The sequence below is a fragment of the Acipenser ruthenus genome, chromosome 7 (genome assembly GCF_902713425.1).
Source record: "Acipenser ruthenus chromosome 7, fAciRut3.2 maternal haplotype, whole genome shotgun sequence".
NCBI lineage: Eukaryota > Metazoa > Chordata > Actinopteri > Acipenseriformes > Acipenseridae > Acipenser > Acipenser ruthenus.
In genome coordinates, this window is record NC_081195.1 from 44116236 (window position 1) to 44125350 (window position 9115).

Sequence of the window (9115 nt, forward strand, 5' to 3'; positions counted from 1 at the left end):
TAGCGTCGGAGGACAACGCAGCTCTCGGGCAGCTTACAGGCAAGCCTGCAGGTGCCTGGCCAGACTACAGGGGTTGCTGGTGCGCGGTGAGCCGAGGACACCCTGGCTGACCTAACCCTCCCTCCCCCCGGGCGATGCTCGGCCAATTGTGCGACGCCCCCTAGGAGCTCCCGTCCACGGTTGGCTGTGGAAAAGCCTGGACTCGAACTCGCAATGTCCAGACTATAAAGCGCACCCCTTACTGGATGAACCACTTGGGATCCTCTGCTGTTCCATGTTTTGTCAATGTCCTGAGTGCCTGTGCATGTGAACGAGTGCACGGGGGGGGGGGGGGGTTGGGGGTTGGGGGTTGCTGACCACCTCAATAAAACCTGAGTGAGATCTTGCTGCAGTCATCTGCCTCCCTTTTGTTCACCCCGGAACGCTACATTGGTGATCAGAAGTGGGACGGAACAAAAGTGTTGGGGACGAACAGAGGGAGCCAGGGGGAGACCTACCAGAGCCGGCATGCAACCGCAGAGAGCAGTGATTCCAGCGAGCGCTGAAAAGTGTCCAGGGGTCGAGTGCATGCCGGCAAAGGAACAGAGCGTCTCCAGAGAGTGGTAGCGGGATCGGGTTGGCTCATTGGATGGAGAACGGGAGCGGAGTCAGAGGGAGTGCGGCGCCTGAGGCGCAACGACAGGGCTAGTCCAGGCCAAGTAGCGGAACCGAAGGGAGCACGGCATGCCGACGCAGAACGGCAGGACCCATCCGAACAGGACAGCGGAGCCGGAGGGAGCGTGGCGCCCGAGGCAGAATGACAGGGCTAGACCAGGCCGAGTAGCGGAACTGGAGGGAGCACAGCACGCCGACGCAGAACGGCAGGACCCATCCGAACAGGACAGCGGAGCCAGAGGGGAGCGTGGCACCCAAGAAAGAACGGTCGAACTTGGCCAGGCAGGGCAGCAGAGTCGGAGGGAGCACGGTATGCCGACGCTGAATGACAGGGTTCGTCCAACCAGCGGGAGACGACAGCAGATCCACCACACCTCTCACCCTGACAGATGGTCGCAGCACGGAGGACACAACAGCACAGGTAGGGTCCAACCCCCACAGAAGCAGCTGACAGCGCCGTGATCGTGCCCACAACTTGGCGGTCGCATCCAGAGACAATCTGTCAGCACAGCTGGGGGATCGACCCAAGCCCCTCCTGAAGTAGCAGACTGCGCATACAAGTTCCAGGGACCAGCTACAGTTCCATGAGTTCACCTTGGCCAATCTTACGGTGAACACCAGATCGCTTCGAGACTGTAGCATTGTCTCTTCGGGGATGAAGAGAACTGAGGTGGGAGCTGTGTAGCGATCTGGACTATTTGTGTTATGTGTTATACGGTTTTGTGTTGCTGTTCCATGTTTTGTCAATGTCCTGAGTGCCTCTGTATGTGAACGAGTGCACCTGTGGGGTGGGGGGGAGCGTGATCGAGTCGTGGTCCCAGTGTGCTTGTGAATGTTGTCCAGTAACATGTCTTGTTATGTCTAAATGTTACATGTTTTCCTGGAGTTTTGGGTTATAAAGGGGCAGCTTCAACCCTGCTGTGGGCACCCTGCTGTGGACTCTCTCAATAAAACCTGAGTGAGATCTTGCTGCGGTCATCTGCCTCCCTTTTGTTTACCCCGGAACGCTACAGTATTTTCAGCTTCCATCCACGCCATATGGCAAGAAATAACAGAACAGTTGAAAATTGATGGTATGTCTATCTCGCTTTATTTCACCTTGATTTTAGGCAAAGTGATGGGGAGCACCACACACTGGTGTTGTATTTCTGTAAAATGATGCTTCTTTGTTTTAATAATGTTGACCTGTAATAATAATCACATTCACACAATAACTCAGAAGATTTTTATTAAAACTGAAAATCATTAAAAAGTATATATTAAACCAATTTTCTCAGTATTTATAAATAAATGTGTAGATGTATTCTTTTTGAATAATTTACATGTTAAACCAGATCACATATAAACATTCACAGTTAATATTGTTGTTTTAGAGTGGTGTACCCCTACTCTACTTCTTAGTTTTATTTATTTCGTCTCCACAAAAGGAGACAGTATTTGCTTTTCATGACAAGCTACGTTTTTTATGTACTTGTGCTATATTCGTGTCGTTCGCTTTGCTCCTGGTGTTCATACTTTATTCACCTCGAATTCGCTCGCTCATGTTGTTTGTGTCCGGTGTGCATAGCCCTTAGTCTAGGTCAGTGGTGTATCTAGGGGGTGGTTTTAGGGGTTTGAACTACGTGGGATAAAATGTCAGCCATGTTCAAAAATCTCAAACTCGCCTTCGTGGCCCTCTCCAAACTAGCTTCCTTCAGCCACACAGATGCTGCAGGCCATGTCCCTCTCAAGGGTATGTTTATCCTCTTGCACGATATTTGCATTGCAGGCCATACAGGGGTGGAACCCCCGACTTGCCTGACACCGTGCGCTCTTGTGCTAGCTCCGTAGCAGTGGCAGTGGGCATCTATGCAATTGTCCCTACCCTAACCGCGCAGTCACATACACGTGGTCAGCGTGTAGGGCCGAAGCCGTGGTGGGCGAGTTGAAGCAGACAGCAAAAACCACGGTAGAATAGATAGTATTAATAGATAGGGGAGAGCACACTGTTTGTTTACAAGGCCCGACTCACTGAGGTGGGCGGGCCTATGCAGCCGGTGAGGTCTACTCGACAGCGGGGATGCGGCAAGGCCTAGCCCCATGGAGGAGAGCACGGCTGGAAGAGTCACTCAACAGAAATGTATGACAGAGACGAAATATTCTGGGTTTAGTAGGGTCGTTTTTTCCTTCTCCCTTCCCTTTTGTGCTGCAGTCGGAGAACTGGAAGCTCTTCAATAGCCTCAATTGTCGATTACAGCTCAATAGCCCTGTCAACAGTTGCAGTTTAAATAAGACACAAGAGGGGTCATGTCTTAATTAGCGAGTGTATTTTGGTGTACTAAGTGGGCACATCAGTGTTTTGCACCTTTTGAAAATAAAGACGTTATTTGCAAAATAGAACAAATTACGGCCTTCAATTGCTTAACAAGCTGTAAAATACGAGTTCATTTTCATAAAGCGCAGACCCTGAAATGCCATTGTGCAAGTGACTTATAGGAGTTTTGAAAATACAGTTTGCACCTATCTGGTGTCACAAAGGTGTTTTGCAACCTGTTTTTCACTTTGTCCCTTCTAAAAATCAAGATGTTTGTGTATGTAAAATATCTGTTTTTTTAAATTATTATTTTAAATGCTTGAACAATTTTTTGGGGCCAGTAGGAGAAGTGAATAGTCAGATTGTTTTCCAAATGGTTTCATGTGGGTACATCCAGTATAGAAAATCTAGTATTGCACCGAATACAGCCTTGCAGCCAAATAATATTTCTCAAGAACAGGCAAGGATAGCCCTCTTAGTTTAGAGAGTGAGAGTCTCCTTTTCTTTATTCTGGGCTGGAAACCTTCCATAGAAAATCTACCCAACAGTGAGATCAGCAGATTTTAATTATTATACTTATGATTATTGAAACTTTGTTCCAATCTTCACATGCACATTTACATGCAAATAAACATTTTCCCATCCAACTAACAGTATGATTTTTCATGGACCCAGGCTCCCCAAATAATATCTATAGATCAATATCTTCATTTTTTTAGGTATAAAATTGACTGCACTGGCACTGTAAATAGGAAAACATGCACTGTTGCTCTACATTGCATAATGCTATAGAGTCCACTTACTATTTTCTATAAGAGTCTAACATAGGTGTCAGCATTGTTATGTCTATTAGGGGGCATACCTTAACCTCAAGCAAAATAGACATGCACAGTGTGTGCCAGGATGCAGTGTTTAAGTTCTGATCTTCAAGGTAATTGCATGGTTCCCTGTGGAAAAAGTCTGATAAAAAAATGAAGAGGCATCAATATACAGCAGACAGATAGGCTACCAAGTCTAGATTGAAAGGAGTAATAACCAAGGCTACAAAGCAGAGTATAATATACAGTGCGGGAGGCTATTATTTGGTCAAGTTAAAAGAGCCTGCAAAAGTTGTTTTTATGCAATATTACATTTCCCTACTGAATCTGGATACATCTTGGAGGTGCACTTTGCCTCAGGGAAAGATATTTATTTTTAGTTAGCTTGCTCACAGAGCCTCAAGAAGCTTGGGGTCATGGACATCGTTTGCTTTTCATTCTTTTCATAATGTTGCGTGGGCGTTGAAATCTTTGGACATGGACACAAGACAGGATTGCAAAATAAATAAGGATTACAATTACAACTTGTTCTAGAAATAATATATTAATGCATCCTTTTAATAGAAAAGCTATAAATGTTGGTTTTATCTGACACTATGTACAGTTAATGATTATCGTTTAAATGTTATTTAATCTAAACAGGGTTTATGTATGTATTTATTTTTTTATTTGCTTTTTCCTTAAAAAATGTTATTAGCATATTTTATTTTATGTAAATGTGTAGTTATTTTAGTCCATTGTCCTGTAGTGAAAAGTCATGATATCTCTTAAATTTAGTAATGTGAAAAATTATACCACCAATAATAATACCAAGGGCAATGAAATGACACATTTGATATATTTGTCTTTACCCTATGTGGTTCTTTAAAGTATTTTAATTGTAGTTTGGGGGGATGGGGGTGAGGATTAATTGTGTGAAATTTTCAATAGGGTGTAAGGTTATTGAAATTCCTTTACATAATTTTAATAGTAACTTTAATTCTGAAACAGGTATATTTAAATATATGACATATATTAATATGCAGTAATAACACATATTTCTAATTTTTCAGCTCCTCGCTCAGTTGTGAACACATTCTGCACATGGTTCTCTTGTCACGATCACGATTATTTTATGTAAAGTTGGTGCATTTTATCCTCTTAGAAACAAAATGTATACCCCAATCAGTCTAGTATTTCAATAAATATTCTAGTACCTTTTTTTTCTGGGAAACTTGGGCAACCCTGTTTCAGGATACTGAGGGTATAACAGAACGTCAATCACTCTTGCGCCTTGCTGAATAGCAGAGGCAGTGAGACTCTGCTGGTAGCAGAACTTTTATTTGTAATTTGTGTTTGTTTTCTCTTTTTATTTTCTGCTTTTGATTCTGGACTATTATTTGCACCACAAACTGTGTATAAACAGCTCAGGGGAGTACCATTGCTGAAAGAAAGCCTGAGTACATCCCTGGTATAATATAAATAAACGCCTGTGCGACGTCTCAAAGAAAGTTTCTGACTCCCATTTGTTCAGTGAATCCCCACACCCTCGCACAGGGCCCTACCCATGTGTGTCAGAAACTTACATTAGGTGCTGAATCACATGTAATTCTGAGTTCATCCTCAAGAGCTTAAAAGGAAATTCATCGCGCAGGATAAGCATGTTTGCTGGACCGTGTCTTTCGAACCGCAACACAACGTACCTTCACCAGATTCAAGTTCTGTTTACTTTTGCTTGTGAAACTGTTGTGGTGTTTTCTGACTTCTGTGTCTAAAGGCTGAATAAAACATAACAGAAACTTACAGAAATATGGACTATAGCTTTCCAAAATCTGTTTCGCTTCAACTCATAACCGCATCACTTCCTCATAGAGACGTTTTGCACATAACTCCACATAAATTCAGAATAGTGAAAGGGGTCTTGATGTTCTTTTTGGAAAACTGCAATTAACACATTGTTCAGAAGTTAACAGACTTGACGCAGCAACAGTCTGCAAACAATGGGGATGGGACTGGTAGATTTGTGACCTGAATATCTCTGTTTTCAGTGTCATTGATGAGGCAGCTAGATTGCTCCAGTAAAAACCAAACTGTATAAATGGGTAATTGTATGTAAAAAATAAGTCGCCCTGGATAAGGGCATCTTCTAATAAATAAATAAATAATAATAAACTATCAGTGGTAAAGTAGCAATTATCAATGTCACTCAATGGTTTAGTAGGTTTGTTTTTGAGGAACCCACTTAGAACCATATTGAAAAACAAAATGCTTACAGATTGGGATTTTACACCATAAACTGATTTGCAACTGCAATTCTGAAGAAAGGATTTGCAATACATATAATGCATGTTGCTGAAGTGAACAAAAAAGATTAACAAGCAGAAACAAAAAGGCTCAGCACGACTTTTTCTAATTTGAAAAGATAGGTCTTAATAGCAACAATAAAACAGGCTGTGTGAGTTTATGTGTTGCACAAAGGCTTGCTGTCATTTTCGATTCCATGTGAGCAAATGTGCCCAGTGGATTTATCTGGGGTTATATAATTACTGGGAATCTTTAAAGGTTAACCACATGCTTTATTTTTCTTGTTCCTCGTTGTGAATTACTGTCATGAACTAGCTTGATATTTCCTTGACATCTATAATGTTATACATTTAATTTAGGAGACTACTTTTCTTTTGCGTTTCTGCCCTTTAAATTTGTCCGTCTGTCTAATTAGATATAGCTAAGCATAAACCTTTGCAAAGCAACATATTTTCATCAAATACAATTTTACCATTAATACACTACTGTAGATTGGGTTAACCATGTATATTAGATCATGGAGTGCTCCTGAGAAAGTTATCAGTTTCCTTGCCTTGCCTACCAGGAAATCTGTTACATATACACTTCCTGGTCATTTTACCTCAGAGTTGTCCGGGCAAGCATCTTACTGGCTGCAAATCATGTCAGTCATTAGGGGAAGTAGGTTATCGACAGGAAAGGCGGCCACGAAGGAGTGGGGACAATTTCACTCCCTACGCGACTATCTGACCTGCAGACAGATTTCTTTAACCTACAGCCGTGTAGTATCATAAGTCATTTATTGAAAATACATGTTTGCTAAAACAAATTTTTTTTTTAAACTACACATTTTGAAATATTTAATATAATTTCACCAAATGTGATGTGCGGTTACAAAATAACTGATAAAAAAGAGTGCTGGTTCTTTACAAAAAGCTTTTAAGAAAAGCTTCACTAATGTGTTACATTTTGCATAGCCCCTGTGGTGTTGAATAATTAATTGACAGGATTGCACAGAGCAAATCCCAGAGCATTGCCATTGAAGATCATTTGGTAAGGTCAGAACATAGGTTTACTTCTTGCCCAAGGTTCTAAAAGGTGCAATGAGGATAGATATAGATATACAGTATATTTTGTTCATTTAGTAGACGCCTTTATCCAAGGCAAATTACAGAGACAAGGGTGTGTGAACTATGCATCAGCTGCAGAGACACTTACAACAACATCTCACCCGAAAGACTTGCACAGGGTCACACAATAAATCCGTGGCTGAGCCGGGATTTGAACCGGGGATCTCCTGGTTACAAGTTTGTTTCTTTAACCACTGGACCACACAGCCTATATTGTAGTAATGTGGCTGTGCGGTCAATGCTGGCCAGTGGCAGAAATAGCACTCACCCAGTAACAGTATTGTAGTCCAGCACTTTCTGTGCACTTTTAATAAACACAAAACACGGGAACAAAATAAAGGTTTTAAACCAAATACTACAAACTCTTCAAAACAAAACAGCACAGCTATCTGAGGCACACTCACTTTCTTTCTTTCTTTCTTTCTTTCTTTCTTTCTTTCTTTCTTTCTTTCTTTCTTTTCACACCTAAACACTCACCTACACTCTCGCCACCCTCCAAACACTCCTTTGTGTGACGAGGGGTAATTGACAATCAATCATTCAAATACTACCTGGCCAGATTCCACAATTTTTCCAATCACACCTTAATAACTCAATAAAACACGTTAACAACACCGTGTAACAATTTTTATTTTTTTTTGGTTCCTGGGTAGTAAGTGTTATTTCCTAATTGCTTATGCCTCAAAAGTATAGAAAATGGCTATTATTCCCCACAAACTTTGCTTTTGTGACCAGGACAGTGATATTTTGAAATTTACCTATTTTCCAGAACATTCCAGATAGATTCAGTGCTGGAGTAACTTCTAGAACTTTCTAGGACTTTCCAGAACTATAAATAGTAGTATAAATACAGGGGCCTTAAGCCCACCAGTTCAATTTAGTTCCAGCTGCCTAAGTGGATACATATCTGCATTTTTCTGAGATGGCATCAAGAGGCTGCAATGGTGGCATTCCTGATGGGTCTCCAAGGCGGTTTTACCAAGTTTCCCTGCTATCTTTGCCTTTGGGACAGCAGGGACACCAAGGCGCACTACCACAGGCGGGACTGGCCACAGCGGACCGAGTTCTCTGTGGGGAGGAACAACGTCAAGTGGGAGCCACTGGTGGACCCCCAGAAGGTGCTGATGCCACCACTGCACATCAAATTGGGCCTTATGAAACAATTTGTCAGAGCTCTAGATAAGGAGTCGGCAGTCTTCAAGTACCTTCAAGACTTCTTCCCTAAGCTGTCTGAGGCAAAGGTCAAAGCCGGTGTCTTCGTCGGACCACAGATAAAGAAGATCCTGGAGTGCAATGAATTCCCCAAGAAGCTCACTAGTAAGGAGAAAGCGGCTTGGAACAGCTTTGTCGCAGTGGTTCAGGGCTTCCTGGGCAATCACAAGGCCGAAAACTATGTGGAGCTGTTTGAGACTCTGGTGAAGAACTACAGCACAATGGGCTGTAGGATGTCCCTCAAAGTCCATATCCTTGATGCTCATCTTGATAAATTCAAGGAGAACATGGGAACGTACTCGGAGGAGCAAGGCGAGCGCTTCCACCAGGATATACTGGACTTTGAACGCCGCTACCAAGGACAGTATAACGAGAACATGATGGGAGACTACATTTGGGGGCTGATTCGTGAAAGTGATTTACAGTATAATCGTAAATCTCGAAAAACTACTCACTTCTAAATCTTTTGTAGTCATTTTTGTATTACTTTAGTATAAATACATGTTAATTTGGATTCATATGTTGTTTTTTTCTGACTTTATGTGAACAAATTCGCCTGTTTTCTCATTGGAAATAGGTAAATTTCAAAATATCACTGTCCTGGTAACAAAAGCAAAGTTTGTGGGGAATAATAGCCATTTTCTATACTTTTGAGGCATAAGCAATTAGGAAATAACACTAACTACTCAGGAACAAAAATTGTGTTAAATGTGTTACATTAAACACAATTTCCATCACCAGACACC